This window comes from Bos grunniens, chromosome 28 (genome assembly GCF_055505025.1).
Source record: "Bos grunniens cultivar Pamir isolate PY7600 chromosome 28, Bosgru_T2T1.0, whole genome shotgun sequence".
Lineage (NCBI taxonomy): Eukaryota > Metazoa > Chordata > Mammalia > Artiodactyla > Bovidae > Bos > Bos grunniens.
In genome coordinates this window covers 29,295,122-29,320,490 of record NC_141192.1, presented here as the reverse complement: position 1 = coordinate 29,320,490, position 25,369 = coordinate 29,295,122, and the positions used below count along the sequence as shown (strand labels likewise).

General features: G+C 41.9%; 1 long non-coding RNA gene across 1 annotated transcript in view; it reads right to left on the bottom strand.

The window, feature by feature from the left end:
- Window positions 1-5,405: 5,405 nt before the first annotated feature.
- LOC147343067 (uncharacterized) overlaps window positions 5,406-25,369 on the bottom strand; it is a 65,953-nt gene continuing 45,989 nt past the window's right edge. Inside the window, exon 2 of the long non-coding RNA XR_015156960.1 lies at window positions 5,406-8,735. This is a non-coding gene — a long non-coding RNA (uncharacterized LOC147343067). The remainder of the gene's footprint in view (window positions 8,736-25,369) is intronic.

Here is a 25,369-nt window from a genome sequence, read left to right as displayed (position 1 = left end):
TTATAAACTCTTTCAGCTTTTATTGTAAGTCAAAAATATCTGAATGGGAGTCCTGGATCTGGCTCTCCTTCAATAGAAAACATTATTGAGTTTCAGTGAATTGGGCTTAAGCTTCATATCGGTTACAAATTCTGCAACTGTGTTTCTGGCTGTGGTTTCTGGTGGGAGTGCCAGCATTTGGTTGGGTTGTTGTCCAAAGGCTACTGGGTTTGAAGTTGCTGAAGCTGGTCTAGCATTTTGATGGTGTCCAGGCTTTGTACAGCAGGAATTTGATTCTACCCATAATTCTGCCATTTTTTTGGTGTGTGTCTCTCATCAAAGTACTCTCTGAGTACTTACTGCTTCTACTGGTAGTACAGCACATTGCTCGTCCCCCATTCTGGTACTTTCAGTGCCCAAAGCCTCTTAGATAGATGAAAAAATGGAATGCTTGATGTATAAATGAGAATTATGCCTCTCGGTTAATAACATTGCCCTTCCTCTACCTATTCTTTCTTCCTTTCTTCTCTCTCTCTCTTCCGTTTGGAAACAAGGACAAGAAATCTAGACAAAGAAAGAGAAGGAAAGGACTTATACATTATTAAGAATCCAGGGTAGGAGAAAGTCACAGATGAAATTTGTGGTCCCCAAGTCCCTAGACTTTTGCTGAGACAAAAATCAATGACAACAGCTTGCTGCAGCTTCCCAGAGGATCCAAAGGTCAGCTAACTCATTAGGGATTCAGATTTTTCTAAACAAGACTTTCTGGTCTGAGGTCCTTAGAGTCAAGGGGGTTATGACATCTTTCTGAAGATGTCTTTTCTCCCTCACTCCTTCCTTTCCTCCCTATTTCTCTTTCTTCCTCTCCCCCTTTTGTCCTTCTCTCTCTCTCTTTTTTTTTAAATTTTAATTTATTTTTAAACTTTACAATATTGTATTAGTTTTGCCAAATATCGAAGTGAATCCGCCACAGGTATACCTGCGTCCCCATCCTGAACCCTCCTCCCTCCTCTCTCCCCTACCCTCCCTCTGGGTCGTCCCAGTGCACCAGCCCCAAGCATCCAGTACCGTGCATCGAACCTGGACTGGCGACTCGTTTCATACATGATATTATACATGTTTCAATGCTATTCTCCCAAATCTCCCCACCCTCTCCCTCTCCCACAGAGTCCATAAGATTGATCTATACATCGGTGTCTCTTTTGCTGTCTCGTACACAGGGTTATTGTTACCATCTTTCTAAACTCCATATATATGCGTTAGTATACTGTATTGGTGTTTTTCTTTCTGGCTTACTTCACTCTGTATAATAGGCTCCAGTTTCATCCACCTCATTAGAACTGATTCAAATGTATTCTTTTTAATGGCTGAGTAATACTCCATTGTGTATATGTACCACAGCTTTCTTATCCATTCATCTGCTGATGGGCATCTAGGTTGCTTCCATGTCCTGGCTATTATAAACAGTGCTGTGATGAACATTGGGGTACACGTGTCTCTTTCCCTTCTGGTGTCCTTCTCTCTTTTATTCATGGCAAACACTTTATAATGTGAAAATAACTTGGGTGATGAGTGATTCTGATGAGTGAGGAACCTCACTCATTCTTATAATAATCTGTGGTGGTGGTGGTTTAGTTGCTAAGTAGTCTCTGCTACTCCGTGAACTATAGCCCACCCACCCCCCCCCCTCCCCGCCTCCCCGCCCAGGCTCCCCTGTCCATGAGATTTCCTAGGCAAGAATACTGGAGTAGGTTGCCATTTCCTTCTCCGGGGATCTTCCCAACCCAGGGATTGAACTCGGGTCTCCTGCATTGCAGGTGGATTCTTTACCACTGAGCCAGCTGGGAAGCCAATAATAATCTAGCCATACTCAATTGTTAATGATGCCCTGTGATTAACTCATTTCAGTGTGTTTTACATTGCTTTCCATAGACAAAATACCTGCTTCCATATGCGAACTATCTGGAATGAATTCGTTCTAACTGTACTGCTCTTGGTACCAGTGAACTAACTTTTAACAACACGCCCGGGATATTCAGCCGACAGTGAGCAGGGTGTTAGGCCACTCTGTCTTGAGAGTGACATATGTTTTCCAGTTTGTCTTGTGCCTCGGAAAAACAGTGAGGGCATTTTCTGCAGCTGCTCTTGTATATTAAATAATTCTACTTTCCTCTGCCCTTTGGTTAAAGTGGCCCCAGTTCAGAGGAAGTAATATGAAAGGATTCTCACCATCGGCCAAGTGTGAATTTGAGAAAAAAGTACACAGTTCATCTCTCATTGGCATTTAAAAATTTACAGTCAATCACTGTAGCACTTATATCTTAAAAAGCTTTGCTACTAGAAAGATTATTTTTTTTTCTTCTAAAGTAGGCAAATTAGGCTCTTAAATAGAGACAGACCTTTTTTCTATCCCACTCGAAACCTTCTGAAGAGCTTCATGATGTCAATGGTGTTAGAAAATTTAACTGAGTTAAGTGCTTCATTTTAGAGTTAAGTTTTAAATTCCCATCAAAATATGTTTTTTACAGGGTTCATGTAGTTGTTTCAGATCTGTGACATTAGCAGAGTCTCAGGATCAGAGCAGAGAATGGAGGAATCGATGAGGCCCTCATGACCAAGATAGCCTGTGTTTCTTTTAGTTGATTGTTTTTGTCTTAAAAAAAAAAAAGAGTGGTTATTCCCCAAAGCATTGCTTTGTGCTAAAACACTGCTTTCAAGCTTAAAATTTCCCATTCTTGCTACTTTTAAAACACTATGGTTCATAGTAATACAGATCATTTATTTCAAATCATGTATACTTTCTGTTTCAAAGAACTTCTGGACTATAAGTCTGGATAGGAACTTAGACTAAGTGTAGAAATACACAATAAATGGTTAAATCTGGACATAGGTCAAGTCTCATAATCATATTCCAGAACTTTGGGTCAGGTGTCAGAATCATGTGACAGAACTATGGGCCTCTCCTCTCTCACAGCTGCCAGTCGCTCCAAGTCCTTCTATTCAAGAGGATAATCTCCTCAAACCACAGTGTTCTTCAGCCAAATGTGATGTCTTATTGCCAGATCTACCAAACAAACAGTAATCCTGAAGCAAGAGAATTCTTTCTCTTAACTACAGCAGTCACTCTAAGCAAAAGCAGTGGAATAAGCACAGCTACCGCAGACAAACCATTTTGTGCTTCTTTTGTGCATGAAAAAGATCTTTATGCTGTATAAAAAATTGCTCTTAATTTAGTGTCACTGTGACTTGTAGTTTTGGACAACACACCTCAGTTTAGGCTATCTGAATGGCATCTTTATAGCATAAACATTTATGCAACCTCCTAAAAGCCTGGCACCATAATGCATGCTTAATGAACAGTTCTTACTCCTGGGAACTCACATCTAGTAGGTGAGCAGCTGCACTTGCAGCTAGATATATTGTGATATTGTGAATGCTTTGTAAGAGAGATAGGTACAAATGATACAAACACTGAAGGAGGTGAATGAGTCAAGACTCGGTTCACATGCAAACAACAGAAAATTGAAGTTTATTTCTTTCTCATGTGAACAGTTTTTGAAGGCAGGCAGTCCAGGCTGTGTGGTGACTCAGATTCTTTCTACCTAGTTGTTCTGCCATCATTAACACTTGAGTTCCACTTTATGGCTTCAAGGCTGCTCAAACACCAGCCATCACAGCCATTCTAGCAAGTAGAGAAAGGGAAGGAAGAAAGAATGGTATGCATGTTCTTTACAGAGTAGACATAGCACAAAAGACTTCTGCCTGCTGCCTGTTCACCGAATTACAGTCACAGGATTTGCCACACCTAGCTGCAAGGGGAGGTTGATGTAGTCCTTATTTTGGAAAGCCATGTGCCTGTAGAAAGAGAGGGTAGTGATTGGAGGAAAATGGGCATTTTCTACCCCAGTTGTTCATATGAGGCAGAGAGGATTTTATCTGGAAAGGAAAAGCAAATCTGGAAGTCTTCCTGGAAGAGGTAACACTGAAGTAAGGTTCTCCAAGGAAGAGTAGGAAGATTCAAATGCAGAATCAGTGTAAGTGTTGTATACGCAGAGGGAGCAGTGTAAGAGTTTGCTTTCAGGAAGCAGCTAGCCAGAGTAAGGAATGTAGGCAGTCATCATAGACCAGGACTGGCTTTTTTTCTGTTCAGTGCTGACTGGAGATCTAAAGGAAATACCACAGAGTGTTCTCAATATCTGAGCTACTGCATCTAATCACATGTGTCTAACTGCTAAAGATTGAATTAGCACATCATGCCCACGGAAGTGAAAAATAATTTAAAAATATATCTATTGAAATGATTGCCCATGTGCACTAAAAAGGATAATCACTTGTTAAATTAGGAAGGATGTTCAGAAAGTTGATTAAATCTGTATTCTGATGACCACATGTAACAAGTGTGAAATAATCATCTCTAAGACCATTTACACACATGTTCATTTAAGGCATCATAAGAGGATAATGTCTTGCTTAAAACAAAGAATCAATTAGTCCTGAAACAGAGGAACAGACAACACAGGCTGGGCAGTAGAGCCTAGGAACAGTTACGCCACAGATACTTGGTGAGTGCTTGCCACATGCCAGGCATGCTTCTGAGCACCTGGCACATATTAACTGATTTAATCTTCACTTCAATGCTACTAGCTAGGTTTCTATTACTATGTCAATTTTTATAAACAACACACTGAAACTCAGGTTAAGTAACTTGCTCAAAGTCCCATAGCTAATATGCAGGGAAGCAGAGGCATAAACCCACCCAGCCTGGCTCCTTAACCACTCTGCTGCTGTTGCTGCTAAGTTGCTTCGGTCGTGTCCGACTCTGTGTGACCCCATAGATGGCAGCCCACCAGGCTCCCCATCCCTGGGATTCTCTAGGCAAGAATATTGGAGTGGGTTGCCATTTCCTTCTCCAATGCATGAAAGTGAAAAGTCAAAGTGAAGTTGCTCAGTTGTGTCCAACTCTTTGCGACTCCATGGACTGCAGCCTACCAGGCTCCTCCATCCATGGGATTTTCCAGGCAAGAGTACTGGAGTGGGGTGCCATTGCCTTCCCCATCAGGTAGTAAAAGGGAATGGGGTGTGGGATGGATCCCAGCTCTATGGCTAACTAGCAGTGAGACTCTTAGGAAAGTCATTTCATCCCTCTGTGTGTCAGTTCCTCACAGTTTCTATTGAAGGAGGAGTTGTATGTAAAAGACTGAGCCTGGTCCCTGGCACAAGGTACTTGCCCAGTAGTTATGAGCCGCCCTGGAGAGAGATCTTAGTTTCCTGCCCAGGAATTGAACCTGGGTAGCTTGGATGAAAATCAGGACTCCTAGCTGCCAGTTCACCAGATGCTGGAGGCTAGAAGCAAAGTTGCCCTGGTTCTTGCCACCGGCACTTCCCCTCCCTGTTTGAAAGCAAGAATGTTTCAGAGAGCCAAAAAAGTGTGAAATTAGGTACAAAGTTTATTATTAGAGACATAGCACAACATGTGGGAGAGAACACAGGGAAACAGTTTATTTAAGCCAGAAGCAAGGCAGAGCTACATACCTGTAGAGAAAAGTTGTGGGTGTCCTCTCTAATGAGGAGGAGTGCAGTCAAAAGGTGACTTCAATCATTTATTTAGGACAGTTCCAGGTCTTCATTCGCCTTTGGCCAATGATCTTATTTCTTTTCCCACATCTGACCTGATCTAGGACCCTCCCCTCCCCGTGTACACATCTTTTTGCTAAGATAGCGCCCAGGGAAGAAGCCTCTGGCTGTGTGTCCACACTTCTTATGGGGTGGGGCCCCTCCCTTTTTGAGTCCCTAGAAGTCTTCCTGATCATGTGTAGACAGGGACATTTTCCTGGACCTCAGGAGTGGTCCACTTATCTCTACTTTAGCAGAGCTCAGCTTCTGCCACTAGCTTTGTCCTTGGAGTGTCTGGGTGAGAACAAAGCTTCAGTTTTACTCCACTTGACATACACCAGTTGTCCAGCCCAGGGGTCCCTCTATCTCCTACTGCATTTAGAATGTTGAACAAGACTGAGTCATTCATTGTAAATAGTACCCCATCTTTGGTCCTGAACCATATGAAACAAAGGAGAGAGTGAAAGCTATTTCTGACGAAGTATTAAATTCTCTTTCAAAAGACCCAAGTTTCTCCTCCTTCCACCCATTTACCCCAATCCCCTGAGGTTGGCCTGTCTGCTAGTTTTGAGTTTGAGCTGCTTTTTATAGCCATCTGCTACAGTGCTGTGTTACAACAAACAATATCCTCCTAAAAATGTTTACAAATGCTTCTTACATTAGTGCTGTATATTTTTTCATTAAGCTGTGACATTGCCATTGAAAAATTATTTTAATCATTGCAAACTGAATTACACAAGGAGAAAGCAGAAAGAGATAGTACTTAAAAGGCTGAATGTACATTAATTGCTTCAGCTAATGAAAGAAACATGACTTAGCCAATGCACACAACATGAATCCTAAGATGCACGGACAATTGACTACGGTAATAAAACAAGTATTAGTGTGTTGCCTCTGAAATCCTCATTATGCTTCATGCAGCAAAACCCACTGTGTACCTGCTGTTCAGTGTGTATTTCCTCCTCTTGACACCAAGCTAATTATAGCACCGGGCCCAGGGTGAAAGCACATGACCTACGTTTCCACGGTTTGGGGACCTTCAAAAGCCCTGCAAAGTTATGTCTGATAACTCTTTTTCTTTCTTGCTTTTTTTTAAGCTGATGAAAGTAGGTATTGGTCAAAATGGTTTTGGAATATCCCAGTGTTCCATAGGCAATTTTAATTAAAATATGAATTATTTAAATACGCATACAGTTTATTTCACTTACATTGGAATCTTTATCTCCCTTGGCTTTATAAACTAGTAAATTATTTAGCTCAAGGATAATTTATGTCACACATTCAAGAGGCTGTCCATTGATTTTTTTCATGTGTCTTTTCATTTCATAAACCTTAAATATGGTGATAAAGGCATGACATTTAAGAGATAGGAAGAGAAGTGAATGCCTTATTTTTACCATTCATCTAGATCACATTGATTGCAAAGAGGTTATTAATAGCTTATATACAGGCTGTATTAACCTACTACCTTCTATTCATAGGCCAAAAATATCACCTTATTAGAATCTGCAGTGAAATTTGATGCAACTTCAAGTGTCCTCGAAGCCCCACCCTTTTAAAAACTTGATGGCACCAGTAATACTTCAAGGGATATGTAATTATATGTAACAGTTGGCTTAACCCAAAGTCATTGTTTCTTTTCTGGTAGAAATAAAGCTGGAAAGCAAATTTTTCTTTTTTTGTATTTTAATCCTACATGCTGTCTTTTTGTTATTTTTTCAGTAAGACTTTGGTTATGGTCAAATGTATTTCCTTTGCATTTCCTCCCACATATATTATATAATTTGGCTTTGGCACTGATGAGCCTCACATTTTAGACAGGCACTGAGGCTTTCAGAGTTCTTTAAAGGTACTATTTGGAAGCTATCTTGGAGCCAAATCAGCAAAGGCCACACTTTAATAGGGAGAGTGTAAATTGAATAGAAGCTCCAGAATCTCAGCAAGTGTCAGTTTGAAGATTTTTATACTAGGGGAAATATGGAAAAGGGAGAAACGATGGGATGTGAATAATGAGAAATGGCTTCACTCTGCTTGATCTCTGATTCTAAAAGTTAATGCATGTTAAAATTGCTTGAAGACACTTTTTATAAATTTGATATTCAGAAACTGTCCCCCAAAGATTCATTACAGTCCAGGTGGGTCTGTGTAGCTTATATGCACCCCAAGTGGGTGTACAGCAGATTATCTGAAGATAGTTATAGAAACTAGCAAGAGCTGTTGACTTCCAAAAATTAAGCCACTTATACCTCAACTATTCAGTAAATATTTAATGAGTCCCCTATACCTCACCTCGAATCTCAGCCCTCAAGGAACTTGGAGTGTGGTGAAGGAGATAGAAAATAACGAATATAGTTGAACAAGAGAAGTTTGCTAGTGCTGTGCAGAATTGAATAAAACAGGAACTTCCCTGGTGATCAGTCAGTTGAGACTTCCAGTGCAGGGGATACAGGTTTGATTCCTGGTCAGAGAACTAAGATCCCACTTGCTTCATGGTGTGGCCAAAATAATAAGTGAAATAAAATAAAAACAGCACAAACCCCCAAACAAAACAAGCAAAAAAATCCTGTTATTCTCAAAAAGTAACTCCTGCAGTGTCGTGAAACAAAAACAACAACAACTCAATAAAGCACACTCTCATCCTATAGATGAGAAATCCTATAGGATTTCTCTATGAGGAAGTCATAAAACTCTATGATCTTTGATATCATTCTGTAGTGGGAAGAGAAGTTTTCATGGAAGATTTTAGGATTCAGGTGGGTCTTAAAAAAATGGATGCTATTGTTGTTCAGTCATGCACTGTGTCTGACTCTTTGTGACTCCATGGACTGCAGTAAGCCAGACCTCTCTGTCCTTCACCATCTCCTGGAGTTTGCCCAAGTTCACGTCCATTGCGTTGGTGATGCCATCCAGCCATCTCATCCTCTGAAGCCCTCTTCTTCTGCCCTCAATCTTTCCCAGCATCCAGGGACTTTTCCAATGAGTCAGCTGTTTACGTCATATGACCTAAGTACTGGAGTTTCAACTTCAGCGTCAGTCCTTCCAATGAGAATTCAGGGTTGATTTCCCTTGAGATTGACTGGTTTGAGCTCCTTGCTGTCCAAGATACTCTTAGGAGTCTTCTCCAGCACCACAGTTCGAAAGTCCTTATAAAAGCACACACACACACAAATGGATAGGTTTTTGTAAATTATTATTTTACTATACCTTTAAACTGAGCAAAGTTGCAAGAATAATAATAGAAATCACCTTATGCTTATCCAAGTCCACCAATATTTACATCTTGCCCCAGCTACTCTTGTTCTCTCTGTCCCTCTCTCTCACACACACACATGCACGCACTAATCGATTTTTTCTGAATGAATTGAAAGTAAGTTGGGTTTTGCCTATGTTCTCCTCTAAGAGTTTTATAGTTTCTGGTCTTATGTTTAGATCTTTAATCCATTTTGAGTTTATTTAGAAAGTGTTCCAGTTTCATTCTTTTACAAGTGGTTGACCAGTTTTCCCAGCACCACTTGTTAAAGAGATTGTCTTTTCTCCATTGTATATTTTTGCCTCCTTTGTCAAAGATAAGATGTCCATAGATGCGTGAGTTTATCTCTGGGCTTTCTATTTTGTTCCACTGATCTATACTTCTGTCTTTCTGCCATACGACCCAGCAATCCCACTGCTGGGCATACACACAGAGGAAACCAGAATTGAAAGAGACACGTGTACCCCAATGTTCATCGCAGCACTGTTTATAATAGCCAGGACATGGAAGCAACCTAGATGTCCATCAGCAGATGAATGGATAAGAAAGCTATGGTACATATACACAATGGAGTATTACTCAGCCATTAAAAATAATACATTTGAATCAGTTCTAATGAAGTGGATGAAACTGGAGCCGATTATACAGAGTGAAGTAAGCCAGAAAGAAAAACACCAATACAGTATACTAACACATATATATGGAATTTAGAAAGATGGTAACAATAACCCTGTATGAGAGACAGCAAAAGAGACACACATGTATAGAACAGTCTTTTGGACTCTGTGGGAGAGGGAGGGGGGGTATGATTTGGGAGAATGGCATTGAAACATGTATAATATCATATAAGAAATGAATAGCCAGTCCAGGTTCGATGCAGGATACAGGATGCTTGGGGCTGGTGCACTGGGATGACCCAGAGGGATGATATGGGAGGGAGGTGGGAGGGGGTTCAGGATTGGGAACACGTGTATACCCGTGGCGGATTCATGTTGATGTATGGCAAAACCAATACAATATTGTAAAGTAATTAGCCTCTAATTAAAATAAATAAATTAAAAAAAAATTTTTTTAAAAGAAAGTAAGTTGGGGACATTTTGGTTCTTTACTCCTAAGCACCAGTGTATATTTCCCTTGAAAAAGGATGGGTTCTTACATAACCACAGTGAAATAATCAAACATCAAACTTATGTACTATTGATATATTGTGGTCATCTAATCGACAGTCTATAATCAGCTTCTGTGAGTTGTCTCAATCATTCTTCATATGTTATATTTTACTCCCAGTGCAGGATTGAGTCCTGATTTATACATTGCACTTAGGTGTCTCTGTAATTATCCTCTCATTTTAAACAGTTTTTTTTTTAACTCTCTTCTTTGTTCTTGTTCCTGGCATTTTGAAGGGTACAAGCCATTTGTTTTGTGGAGTGCCCCTCAATTTGGATTTATCTATTGTTTTGTGACAATTGGGTTCAGGTTATACATTATTTTTGGCAAGACTGAAGTTAGGTGGTAGCCTCCTTAGTGCCTGTTAGGAGGAGACACAAGATGTAGATTTGTCTCCATGTTGGTGATTGTAGCATTGATAACATAATCTGGTATCCTCCAGACTTTGTCAGTGTAAAATTATGAATTTTCCCCTTTGTAATTAACAAGAATTTTGTGGGGAGATACTGTGAGTCTGTGTGAATTTTATCTTCCTTATTGAACTTTCATCTGATGGTTTGAGCATCCATGGATGATTTTCTCTTCCATGGCTGCAGTATTTATACTGCTGTATCTATATTACTGTAAGGGAGATCTTTTCTGGCTCCCCATCTGTATTTTCATTTAAATTTATACTTGTATGGGCTCATAGATTTAAATAAGCTATTATCCACTACTCTATTTATTTTGATGCTTAAATTGTCCCTCATTTTACCTGTGGGAGTCCCTTCAAAATGGTTCCTGTGTCCTTTGGATAGTTTCTGTCATTTCTCTGAACTCTTAAACTTTTTGGAGCAGTACACCCCTCTGAGATTATTTTGTACTTTCTCAGCCGCAGCCCTGGAATCTGCCTTTTATCCAAACAGCACTGGATCACCAAAGTCTGGGTATATTCATTAATATGGGGGTGTTATTGTTTTTGATTCCTTTGGTGAACAGAAATCAGATATATTTTTTTCTCTTATTTGTCTCTCTGTATTTAAAAAACGCTGAGTTCATACTGATTGTGATGCATTCTAGTCTTTCTTGCCTCCATGTTTGTAACTCCAGTTTCCAACAGAGAGAAACCTAGCCTCATAATGAATGCATTTTTTTGAAGCCATAGAGAAATAAAGTTTTTTTTTTTTTATCTCAAAGAATCTGTGAGACATCCAGGTGGAGAAAGGTCTGGGTCTGAGTTATTTCTACCAAAGGAAAATTTGCCTTTAACTTACTGCAATTTATTGAGTGGTAGAAATGTTTAAATGGTAAAAGTTGCAGAATCTGCATGGGATTAGGGGTTTTATAGACATAGATACATCTCCTAATTTCTTCACAAAGAAACCAGCATCTCTGCCTTCATTGTTCAGTGTCAGGAGCTCCCTCTGTGTAAAATTCTTAAATTGATGTCAGTAACTCCTTGTCTTCAACATTGAAGTATTCAAGACCAATCTCTTGTTGAACTATTTGCAGTATCAGATTTCTGCATCAGAGAGTATGGACTTGGCAATGATTCCTATAAAACAAAACTTTCCTTAAAAGAACTCACTTCCAGTTAATTTTGATACTGAGTTTATCTCCCAGGTTAAATGGTTAACACATCTTCAAAACAGAATTGCTGAGGCTCTGTTCAGGGAACTTCTTTTTGTGTCCTGCCTCCTTTAGGAGTCTTCTTATTATCAGTTCAGTTGCTCAGTCGTGTCTGATACTTTGCTGTCCCACGGCCTGTAGCACACCAGGCTTCCCTGTCCATCACCAAATCCTAGAGCTTGCTCGGATTCATGTCCATCAAGTGAGTGATGCCATCCAACCATCTCATCCTCTATCGTCCTCTTCTCCCCCTGCCTTCAATCTCTCCCACATCAGAGTCTTTTCCAATGAGTCAGCTCTTCGGATTGGGTGGGCAAAGTGTTGGAGCTTCATCTTCAACATCAGTCCTTCCAATGAATATTCAGGACTGATTTCCTTTAGGATCGACTGGTTGGATCTCCTTGCAGTCCAAGGGACTCTGAAGAATCTTCTCGAACACTGCAGTTCAAAAGCATCAATTCTTCAGCACTCAGCTTTCTTTATGGTCCAACTCTCACATCTATACATGATTACTGGAAAAAAAGTCATAGTTTTGACTAGAAGGACCTTTGTTGGCAAAGTAATGTGTCTGCTTTTTAATATGCTGTCTAGGTTAGTCTTAGCTTTTCTTCCAAGGAGCAAGTGTCTTTTAATTTCATGGTTGCAGTCACCATCTGCAATGATTTTGGAACCCAAGAAAATAAAGTCTGTCACTGTTTCCATTGTTTCCCCATCTATTTTCCATGAAGTCATGGGACTGGACATTTATAACGCTAGTCATTTTTGAGCAAGGTGGTGATGTGCTGTGCTGTGCTTAGTCGCTCAGTCATGTTCAACTCTTTGCGACCCTATGGACTGTAGCCCACCAGCCTCCTCTGTCCATGGGATTCTCCAGGCAAGAATACTGGAGTGTGTTGCCATGCCCTCCTCCAGGGGATGTTCCCAACCCAGGGATCGAACCCAGGTCTCCTGCATTGCAGGCAGATTCTTTACCCTCTGAGCCACCAGGGAAGCCCAGAAATACTGGAGTGGATAGCTTATCCCTTCTTCAGGGGATCTTCCTGACCCAGGAATTGAACCAGGGTCTCCTGCATTGCAAGTGGATTCTTTACCAGCTGAGCTACCAGGGAAGCCCAGATGGTGATGACAATGATGATTTTTTGTGATCCGTTGAAGATGACTCTGGAGTGGAAAACCAGATGCCAGGTATTGGATAACTGTGATTTATTTTTCAGCATGTGGTAAAAGCAAAGCCATTTCAGATCTTCATACTAAGCTGTGTGTGTTGGATGGCTGGGCTGGAGAGTGCATAAACTGTTTCCAAATGAGGCCAATGGCTATTTGCTTCATATGCCTGGAAGAAGAACACCAAGTCCTAGATGAACAGATTGCTCAGCCTAGGGACACGATAATGTGTCAATTGAAAAGAAAGTTGTCACTCTTTCAAGTGGATATTAATTGTATAGTACAATACAATGTTTTACTGAAACTTTGGCCCAAAGATAATCCAGGTTGTTTCTTAAGGAATTCTAGAACTTAACCTGGTAACATGAAAGGCCTCACGAACTGAGTCTTGAGTCTCAAACTTATGTCTGAAGTGAGGAAGTTAAATGTTCACTTCAGAACTAACCCTGTTTTGCCTTTTGACAGAAAGGGCAAGAGAGGTTGACATATGGCTGGTTCCAGAAACAAATACCTTGTCTATTCAGTGAAGCAACTTCCTGAGCTAATTTTTCCTTCAGGCTGGAATTCGTTTTAGGGACTGGAGCCAGGCCAATCAGTGGGTGCAGGGTCACTACTTCATGTCCGCTGTTCCCCTCTCCTGCGATCTCACTCACATGCTCCCCAAGGCCTGAACTCCATTAACAAAGGACCCCTTCTTTTGTTCCATAATGATTCTGTCATAAGCACTTAACGTGGTGTATGTCACAGAGTCCTTAACGCTTAGCAATAATGATGACTATTTTGCATTTATGAAGTCTTTTCACAAAACTGGACATTAAAAATGTCACATCATTTCCTTTAGATTTGGTTAACTATACCCTAAAGTCTCCTTCATGCTGTCTGGCAGAAAATCTGCTCTCAGTTATTATTAGACCACTCCCATCTCAGTTCTTAGGGCCTAACAGAGAAGAAACGAATTGTCTGAGCACTTCGGCTACTTGATGTTAAGGGCCTGTGGGCATCTCTTGATGTTAAGGGACTGTCCCCTGCTTGGGCTGGGGTCTCTGGAATGTGCCCTGAGGCCAAAGGTACAGCCTCTTGTGGTACAACTTAGCCCTTCTCCACTGAGCTCCTGCACCCACTTGATTGCATGAGACATGAGTTCAGGCCCAGTTCCATGAGGGCCCCTCAGAATCTGCCTTGGACATGTTTGCAAAGTCTCTCTGCCTTCACCCTGTGGTAGGGTAACCAGATTTAGCCAAGACAAAAACAATACAAGTTATGCAGATAACTGTGAATTTCAGATACGCAATGCATAAATTTTTAATCTAAGTATATTCCCTGCAATGCTCAGGACACAATTACACTAAAAAACTGTTACTCATCTGCAATTTTTTAATTTAACCAAGCACCTGGCATTTTATCTTGCAAATCCACCCGAAAGAGTTCCTGCTTTTGAAAGACCCAAGAATAGGAAGTTGTATGTAGTATTCAGTCTTTCAGTATAAATCTTCAGTAGGTAGAGAGAACAGTCTGGATAGATTCAGGTAGAGGGAGGGACTTTGCTGGTGGAAGAGGTTAAGACTTGGTCCTTCCAAGGCAGAGGGCACAAGTTCTCTCCCTGGTCAGGGAACTAACATCCCACATGGCACATGGTGTGGTCAAAAAATTAAAAAAAAAAAAAAGGTACAAGGAAAAACTGGGCATCAGATCAGATCAGATCAGTCGCTCAGTCGTGTCTGACTCTTTGCGACCCCATGAATCACAGCACGCCAGGCCTCCCTGTCCATCACCAACTCCCGGAGTTCACTCAGACTCACATCCATCGAGTCAGTGATGCCATCCAGCCATCTCATCCTCTGTTGGCCCCTTCTCCTCCTGCCCCCAATCCCTCCCAGCATCAGAGTCTTTTCCAATGAGTCAACTCTTCCCATGAGATGGCCAAAGTACTGGAGTTTCAGCTTTAGCATCATTCCTTCCAAAGAAATCCCAGGGTTGATCTCCTTCGGAATGGACTGGTTGGATCTCCTTGCAGTCCAAGGGACTCTCAAGAGTCTTCTCCAACACCACAGTTCAAAAGCATCAATTCTTTGGCGCTCAGCCTTCTTCACAGTCCAACTCTCACATCCATACATGACCACAAGAAAAACCATAGCCTTGACTAGACAAACCTTTGTTGGCAAAGTAATGTCTCTGCTTCTCAATATGCTATCTAGGTTGGTCATAACTTTCCTTCCAAGGAGTAAGCGTCTTTTAATTTCATGGCTGCAGTCACCATCTGCAATGATTTTGGAGCCCCCAAAAATAAAGTCTGACACTGTTTCCACTGTTTCCCCTTCTATTTCCCATGAAGTGATGGGACCGGATGCCATGATCTTCGTTTTCTGAATGTTGAGCTTTAAGCCAACTTTTTCACTCTCCTCTTTCACTTTCATCAAGAGGCTTTTTAGTTCCTCTTCACTTTCTGTCATAAGGGTGGTGTCATCCGCATATCTGAGGTTATTGATATTTCTCCCGGCAATCTTGATTCCAGTTTGTGTTTCTTCCAGTCCAGCGTTTCTCATGATGTACTCTGCATATAAGTTAAATAAACAGGGTGTCAATATACAGCCTTGACGTACTCCTTTTCCTATTTGGATCCAGTCTGTTGTTCCATGTCCAGTTCTAACTGTTGCTTCCTGACCTGCATGCAGATTTCTCAAGAGGCAGGTCAGGTGGTCTGGTATTCCCATCTCTTTCAGAATTTTCCACAGTTGATTGTGATCCACACAGACAAAGGCTTTGGCATAGTCAATAAAGCAGAAATATATGTTTTTCTGGAACTCTCTTGCTTTTTTGATGATCCAGCGGATGTTGGCAATTTGATCTCTGGTTCCTCTGCCTTTTCTAAAACCAGCTTGAACATCAGAAAGTTCACGGTTCACATATTGCTGAAGCCTGGCTTGGAGAATTTTGAGCATTACTTTACTAGCGTGTGAGATGAGTGCAATTGTGCAGTAGTTTGAGCATTCTTTGGCATTGCCTTTCTTTGGGATTGGAATGAAAACTGACCTTTTCCAGTCCTGTGGCCACTGCTGAGTTTTCCAAATTCGCTGGCATATTGAGTGCAGCACTTTCACAGCATCATCTTTCAGGATTTGGAATAGCTCAACTGGAAATCCATCACCTCCACTAGCTTTGTTCATAGTGATGCTTTCTAAGGCCCACTTGACTTTACATTTCAGGATGTCTGGTTCTAGGTCAGTGATCACACCATCGTGATTATCTGGGTCATGAAGATCTTTTTTGTACAGTTCTTCTGTGTATTCTTGCCGTCCTTTCTTAATATCTTCTGCTTCTGTTAGGTCCATACCATTTCTGTCCTTTATTGAGCCCATCTTTGCATGAAATCTTCCCTTGGTATCGCTAATTTTCTTGATGAGATCTCTAGTCTTTCCCATTCTGTTGTTTTCCTCTGTTTCTTTGCATAGACAAACACAAAATAATACCCGTAAATCTGTTACTCTCATCATTATGATTATCCTCCTCCTTATCAGCCATGGTGAATTGCTGCTGGAATCAGTCCACCTGGGGAAGGTAATGTTAATGGATCATTCCCTGAAACAGTTTAAATAAAGATGAAGCAGGAGAAAGTAGGGGACACTGGAAGTCTGCAAGCATATCAGGAAGTAACAGGAAGAAATGCAGAGAAGTCAGGGCCGGAAAGGCCACTCGCCCTCAGAGCCTCACTGGTGGGCCTGATGTGGGCATTGTGGGCGGCCCTGTTCTAGTTGTGTCCCAGGGAGGCTCATGGTAAAACAATAGGAGGACCAGCAGGGTCATTAGCTGTGTTTGAAAAATTGTTATTAATGTATTCCTGGGAAAAGGGAAGCACAAATCTCATCTTGATAATCCCAGAAAAATACAACTTACGTTTTAGGAATCAATTGTTGCTGGTTTTGAATCATTCCAGTCAAGGGAAAGATTTAAAGTGACCTGTAGCAGTGAGGTCAGTTTGCTACAAAATCATCATAGGGAGAAACACACACACACACACTATACCACTGTACTTTATATATCTGTGTATATAAAGTGACATATTTAAAGCAAAATACAGTAAGTCCCCTATCTATGAGCCTTCAAGTTTCAAACTTTTGAAGATGTGAGCGTGCATTTCATCAGCATTAGGTGTGAGTGAAATTGCCGCTTGCCCTGTCTCCTATTGCTGTTCAGATCTACCATCGTCCCGTCTCCTCACCCTCCTCCAGTCAGTAACTCTTCTTGCTTGTCCACCTGTATGCCAGCTGTTGTACTGTACTGTAAGGTTAAAATTGTTTTCTTTATTTTTTGTGTTTTTATGTATTATTTGTGTGAAAAGTATCATAAACAGTACTATTTAGCCCATTATGTTAGTTGGGTATCTAGACTAACTTTGTTGGACTTAAGAACAAACTCTCAGAACAGAACTTGTTCCCATGTAGGATACTTACTGTATGTGTAGTACTGCCAATCAAAATGTACATTTTTGACACTTACCAAATATTTGTGGGCTTCCTTGGTGGCGCAGATGGTAAAGAATCTGCCTACAATGCAGGAGACCCAGGTTTGATCCCTGAGTTAGGAAGATCCTCTAGAGAAGGAAATGGCAACCCACTCCAGTATTCTTGCCTGAGAAATCTCAAGGACAGAGGAACCTGGAGGGCTATAGTCCATGTGGTTGCAAAAGATTCAGACACGACTTAGAGACTAAGCAAATAAAAATTAGATTCAGAGTTAAATTTCCATCCTCAGTCAACTCTGCCAGTTCAGTTCAGTCACTCAATCGTGTCTGATGTATCCCATGGACTGCAGGACGCCAGGCTTCCCTGTCCATCATGGCCTCCTGGAGCTTGCCCAAATTTATGTCCATCGAGTTGGTGATGCCATCCAGCCATCTCATCCTCTGTTGTCCCCTTCTCTTCCTGCCTTCAGTCTTTCCCAGCATCATGGTCTTTTCCAATGAGTCAGTTCTTCACATTAGGTGGCCAAAGTATTGGAGTTTCAGCTTCAGCATCAGTCCTTCCAATGAATATTCAGGACTGATTTCTTTAGCATTGACTGGTTTGATCTCTTTGCAGTCCAAGGGACTCTCAAGAGTCTTCTCCAACACCACAGTTCAAAAGCATCAATTCTTAAGTGCTCAGCTTTCTTTATAGTCCAACTCTCACATCCATACATGACTACTGGAAAAACCATGGCTTTGATTAGATGGACCTTTGTTGACAAAGTAATGTCTCTGCTTTTTAATATGCTACCTAGGTTTATCATAGCTTTTCTTCCAAGGAGTAAGCGTCATTTAATTTCATGGCTGCAATCACCATCTGCAGTGATTTTGGAGCCCCAAAACATAAAATATAAACAGTATCTCACTGTTTCCACTGTTTCCCCATCTATTTGCCATGAACTGATGGGACCAGATGCCATGATCTTAGTTTTCTGAATGTTGAGCTTTAAGCCAATTTTTTCACTCTCCTCTTTCACTTTCAAGAGGCTCTTCAGTTCTTCTTTGCTTTCTGCCATAAGGGTGGTGTCATCTGCATATATGAGGTTATTGATATTTCTCCCAGCTATCTTGATTCCAGCTTGTGCTTCATCCAGCCCTGCATTTTGCATGATGTGCTCTACATATAAGTTCAATATGCAGGGTGACAATATACCACCTTGACATACTCCTTTCCTGATTCGGAACCAGTCTGTTGTTCCATGTCCAGTTCTAACTGTTGCTTCTTGACCTGAATACAGATTTCTCAGGAGGCAGGTCAGGAGGTCTGGTATTCCCATCTCTTTCAGAATTTTCCAGTTTGTTGTGATCCACACAGTCAAAGGCTTTGGCATAGTCAATAAAGCAGAAGTAGATGTTCTGCCAGGTAGCTGTTAAATGTGATATGATCTGAATAGAGAAGGAAGTGTTTTCTGTCTTTTGAGTTCTATAAGAATCTGGTCTGTGTGTGTGAGTTTGTGTGTGTACGGGTTTGTGATTCTTTTTCTTTACAGTTTGCAGTCATCCCACTCAGCTTGTGACTCTCAGATCTTTAGTTAGAGTAGTCTGGAGTTGATAAATACCATTCCATTGCTGGGTCATAGCCAGAACTGGTCAGTGAGTTTAAGATGTACCTTAAGAAACTGTTCACTGTTGAGGGTCCACTCAGTGCTGAGAAACTTCTTCACAGTCATCTGCTAGTTCAGAATTTTATCCATTTGACGAGTGAGGAATACAGTGAATTCACTTGCTCAGGGCCATGCCTGCCCTTTGTGACTAAGCTGGCATTCTCTTCCATAGTGCTGAACTTGAATGTCCGCCATCTTCCTATGGCTCGTGCTAATTCCTATGAGTGTTTAGGAACCTGGACTCTAGTGCCAGTCTGAGCTTGAATCTTGTTTCTGCTGCTTTCTTACTTACCTTGGGCAAATGACATAACCTCCGTGCTTCAGTTTCCTCATTCATGAAATGGAAATAATATAATTAAATTACTTAATAAGGTTTTTAAGAGGATGAAATCATACAGTATACATAAAGACTATAAAGTTCTTACCCCTTCCGCTGTAAGACCCTGATTGACGTTGGTCATTGTCGTTATTCTATACTTTGACAAGGGATTCAAGCCTCGGCTCTCTCATGGTGCATGGAGGTGCTAGTTATCACCAGTTTTTCCCCCTGGGGCTGGTTAGCTGATAATCAGCAGCAATAATTCCAAGCCTAGTTGATCTCTGGGTTCCAAATGGCCTGGGGTAGGAGTAGGGGGCGGGGTTCCTGGGATACGGCTACTCATCCAACTCAGAGAGTCAGAATTTCTTCCAAATGTTTTCTAGGCTCCAGAGAACTGACAAGCCCATGTTTACTTCCCCAGATAATTCGAAAAAGCCTGTGAACCTGGTGATGCAGGGGATGGCTTTTCACCTCATCCAAAATCGTAGGTATATTTTCCTTCAGAGAAATATGACTTATTTGATTCTGGTGTCAAAACACACCTTCTCTGAATACCTTCCACCACGGTACCTGTGTAAGGGACTTTCCACCTTTGAATGAGGTCATAAAGCTGCAATTATTCTCCTTATGGAGTTGACTCTACCAGGCTCATTTGCAGAGTTACTCATCTGTGACTTGATCACTTAAATAACCCTTTGCCTAAAGATATCCCTTGCTGCAGCCATTTACCCCTAAGAACCATGTTCATATTATAGAGAAATACAAATACAAGCGTGTCTTACAGCAGCAGTGTGACAGAGCTGTCAGCTATAAATTATATGTGGTGTTGAATGGGGGAGAAGTCAACAACTCTATAGTCTATGAAAGAATTTCATCAGAAATACCAGACCCTCATAATTGGGAAGTCTCCTATGCTAGTTTTATTTTGCTCAGGAAGATTTTCAAAGCAAACAGTTTTCTGAATGCCTAAAAGTAATGCCTAGGTTTCTGTTTTCTTTTTCTGTATTTAAGCTAGGCATTTAAATACAATTCAAGCATTCCAGGGTGTTAACGGTGTTTACAAAGGAAACTGCCAGAGGCAAATTCAGGCAATTTCTTAAATTAATAATGCTTTTGTTCACCATCCAATTTTTCCTTCAGTTCTGTTTGAGCCAGTGTGCCTCTTCTCCATTTATTCATCTGATAATAATGACAATTTCCATTTACACATGGCATTTCATCTGGAAGGCTTTCTCTTTCTCTCACACACGGCATCACTCTCTGCCGCCTTCTGCATGGCAACAGAAAACACGAACTGCATCACAGTCATTGGTCAGTGGGGAGAAAAGAAGCCTCAGAGTGAACACCGAAAGAAAACAAGGCTGAAAGAAAGGCAGGAGGAGCAGAAGGAAATTCAGTATATTGCCGTGTTTATTTAGAAGAGGGACCTGGCCCAGGGAACGGAGGATTCTTTCACTAACCACCCAGCACCTCTGTAGAAATAAGTAAGAGAGAGTAGAACAAGCAACTCAGAGCGAGACCTTTCCACATTTAAGTCTTTGACCTGTCACTTCCTCAGTTCAGTTCAGTTCAGTCGCTCAGTCGTGTCCGACTCTTTGCGACCCCATGAATCACAGCACGCCAGGCCTCCCTCTCCATCACCAACTCCCGGAGTTCACCCAAACTCATGTCCATCGAGTTGGTGATGCCATCCAGCCATCTCATCCTCTGTCGTCCCCTTCTCCTCCTGCCCCCAATCCCTCCCAGCATCAGAGTCTTTTCCAATGAGTCAACTCTTCGCATGAGGTGGCCAAAGTACTGGAGTTTCAGCTTCAGCATCATTCCTTCCAAAGAAATCCCAGGGCTGATCTCCTTCAGAATGGACTGGTTGTATCTGCTTGCAGTCCAAGGGACTCTCAAGAGTCTTCTCCAACATCACAGTTCAAAAGCATCAATTCTTCGGCACTCAGCCTTCTTCACAGTCCAACTCTCACATCCATACATGACCACTGGAAAAACCATAGCCTTGACTAGACGGACCTTTGTTGGCAAAGTAATGTCTCTGCTTTTCAATATCTAGGAGGTGTCTTTAGGCAAGTCCCACGAACTCTTTGAGACTGGGTTTTTGAATCCATTAAAGGGGTGTAATAATTCTTATTTTCCAAGGTTGTATGTGTTGGATATATAGAAGTAAAGTATGTTATAAGAGTTTAATATATAGTATTCACTATTTCTTATTACTGCTAGTGTTGCTATAATGATCATTGTCAATACTACCTGTAATTGTGATAGGGACAGAGTAAAGGAACAAAGTAGGTGATTAAATAGTTAATCCCACTGCTGCTGCTGCTGCTAAGTCGCTTCAGTCCTGTCCGACTCTGTGCGACCCCAGAGACGGCAACCCACCAGGCTCCTCTGTCCCTGGGATTCTCCAGGCAAGAACACTGGAGTGGGTAGTTAATCCCACTAGGGGATTGTAAATTTAAAAAAAAAAAGGGAGACCCCTGTAAATTAATGATCACTTAAGAAAACAGATTTGCTTTAACACAATACCAAGCAGGCTTGATTAGCAAAAAACCATGCAGCACAAGCGTGAGACATGTCCCCAGATCATGAAACAATGGTGGCATGAGACCCACAGCCTGCCCGAGGCGCTCAGTAAGTTAATGATTCCTATGACATGTTCTCTGCACACATGAAAAACAATTTATGGAAAGGTGACATTTCAAAGTAAAGACCCTTATTGTGGTAAGACCTGAGATAATATTTCCATAGTGCCATGACAATCATGGCTTGACCATGTAGGGACAAGAAAACTCCTCGGCCCAACCTGAAGGAGGAGTGTGACATCTACTCAAGAATGAGAAGAAAGTAGTCTTTTCCTTCTCCTCACTTTTTCTTTGATTATAAAACTGTAACCCACTAAGTTCTCAGGGTGGCACCTCTTGCCTACCTACTTGTAAGGCTCACAGGTGTCCTATTCTAATAAATTACTTCTTGTCTATCACTTTGCCTCTTGCTGAATTCTTTTCTGTGCTGAGACATAAAGGACTATGGTACTGAAGCTCTTTGGAGCCCCCCAAAATGCCACCAAATAGTTTCAGTTGCATCCATGGGCCCTGAGAACTTCCAAAGGGCTGCTCTCTGCCTGACCCCTGGCTGATCTTTAGTCATCCCTTGAAAACAGCCTTGATGTTTATGCAAAAGCAGGAGTATTATCGCCCAGAGGCCTAAATTGTAATGCCTCTCAATGGACCCAGGAGGATAGCTGGTGTTCCCTCTGCATGGGCTCTAACTCAACTACTTGAGATAGTCAGCCTCACGTTTCAGTGTGCATAAAAGTTGTCTGGGGGATTTTTATAAAATGCAGATTGCATGAGCGCTGCCCTAGAATTTTCCATCCCCTAAGTTCACCAGCCCAGTATTTCGCATTTCTAAATGGTTTCCAGGTGGTGCTGATGCTGCTGGCCTGAGGACCACACTTTGAGAACCCCTGCAACATCGGGTAGCTAATGATCACTTGAAAGCCATCAGGAGTTTAATCTTCAGAGAATGTGTTGTATTTGGAGCCCAGACAGTTCAGATAGGCGGGGGGTTGGAGGGGTGGGTACCAAAGGTGAAGTCAGGGATGGGCTGAACACCTGCAGAAGGTGAAGACTGAAGGGGAGGGCAGGTGTCGAGACCCCAGGCCACTGGGCTCACAGTTGGGGCTGGGACTCCTTTGGTTTCGTTTCTCAGCTTCCTCCTCTTTCTCCTGACTTCTCTCTTTCACAACTCTAAGCCCTTCGGGTTTCCTTCTCTTTCCGTGGAGTCATCTCCCAGAGACAAAGAGATGCAGAGACAGGAAGAGTCACTCCAGTACTGGAAACAACATCTATAATGGCCTGGAAGTTGGATCTGAGGAGCTAAAAGCAATCCAACTTGGCTAGAGCCTGGAAGGCCAAGGAGCTTCCAGCTTGGGAGAGTGCTGTGGCTCCCACAGCAGAAGTTGGGTCACAAATTGGCCTTGATCCTGAATGCTGTGGGAAGCTCCTGGAGGGTGTTATTCTGAGGAGTCACACTAGTGGATTTGTGACTTAAAAAGGCTCCCTCGACCTACACTGCGAGAAACTCAAGGAGGAGCCTGAGCCTGGAGGCTGGGACCAGAGTTTGGCTGTTCTTGGTCCCAGGCATGAGGTGATAGGGGCTTGGATGAGGGAGGAGCATAAGGAAGGGAAAGACTCCTCGAGTCCATATTTAACTGCAATAAAGTTCTTGAACCATTTCTATCATTTAGTCTAATGGTTTCTTCTAGTGGCTCCCGTACCTCAGTGTGTATCAGAATAACCTTGAGGGCTTATTAAAACACAGGTGGCTGTGTTGCAATAACAGAATTTCTGATTCACTGAGTAGGTGTGGGGGCTGAGAATTTCCATTTCTAACAAGCTCCCAAGGGATGTTGGTGCTGCTAGTCCTGGGACCAAACTTTGAGAACCACTGATTTATTTCTGCCTTTCTACACAGAGGACTGTAGCCGTGGGCCTTCTCAGCTTTGGGAATGGGTGCCCTGCTGTTTAAATAAAACATTGAATCTATTCACTACGATTCTCCTCCTCAGGCTCTGGATCAGCTCATGAAACTCTCTCAGGGTCAACTAGTTTGTATCTGTGGACCCTCAGCCTTGCCCTGACTTTTCCCAAGTCTGCTTCCTTTAAGAATTCTCCCTTGGCTTTTCCAGTGAGTGTCACCTATTTACCTCCAAGTGATTCTATTACTTGGTTAACTCTCTCGAGGTCACCTCCCTGAGTGTCTCAAAAAACTCAGCACAACTGTTGTGTTTTATTTATTTAAAGATTCTGAATTCTTCTGCTCCACAATCATGGGTTAAACAAGGACAAATCAAAAAGCAGTTGTGAGTTAAAAAAATTGTTTCTTTATCCCTCTAGTAGTTCCTTTGTCCCCGAACTCTTCCCATGTTTCTTTAACTCTCACAGGATGGCCAACCTTTCTTGAGTTTAATTTTGGCATACCCCCTTCCCACCACGTGGGAACACATTAAACATGCTTTGATCAGTTGTGTCTGACTCTTTGTGACCCCATGGACTGTAGCCCGCCAGGCTTCTCTGTCCATGGAATTTTCCAGGCAAGAATAGTGGATTGGGTTGCCATTCCCTTTTCCAGGGGATCTGCCTGACCCAGGGATCAAACCCCGGTCTCCTGCACTGCAGGCAAATTCTTTACCGTTTGAGCCACCAGGGCAGCCCTAGAAAATAAAAGTCAACCGCAAGGTTGCCTTCCTGGTCTGTCATTAACAGGTTTTCCTTCCTTTGGAAAGATTAGCAGAGTATGCATCAGAGACCTTGTTTGTGTTTTCTTTGTCCCCCCCTTTTTTATTTCTTAGACCCAATCTTTTCGGTCTTGGTTTTTTGCAGCTTGGAATTTCTTGCCACAAAATTGGTGCAGTTACCAGGTCTACTGCCATGAATACTTGCTTCCCATGCAGAGGAAGCTGGGAAGGCTGTCATGGTCCCTGTTACCTCCAGAGCTGGGAAGGCTGTTCACAGTCCCTGTTACCTTTACCCTGCTGTGTGATCCAGCAACTTGGCACCCAGGGAGTTTAGAACCTGAGAAGGGATTCCTCAAAGCACCCCTCAAGCATTGATTAGAAGGTGAAGGAGAAGGAAGACGAGAGAGCAGCAAAAGAAAATAAAATGTCAGTGCTCTTTGAGGCTGTGCTGAAGTCAAAGCTGGCTCCCCCAGCATCACTGAAGGGATGGGAGTCTTGAAGGATTCTAAAGAAGAGAGACCATTGAGCAGGAGATGCAGGGTAAGATGATTTCAGAACTAAGCCTGAGAAAGCCTCATACCTCCCAGTATAATGCAGTCAAGTAGAAGCAAGGAGGTGAATGAGTGATCTTAAGGTGAAAATTTTATCAGGGAGCAGCCTGAGTGCAAAAGATATTCAAGTTTCAGGTATTACTCATTCAGCAATATATTGGTGTATTTCCTCAAGTGGACTTTATAAAACATATCACTTGAATCGGATTTTCCCATCAATTTCATTATTAAAATTATTTTACAAAATTGTTTTGTTTTTTATATATATATATATTATATATTGTATTAGGGATAAGCTACCCACTCCAGTATTCCTGGGCTTCCCTGGTGGCTCAGACGGTAAAGAATCCACCTCCAATGCAAGAGAC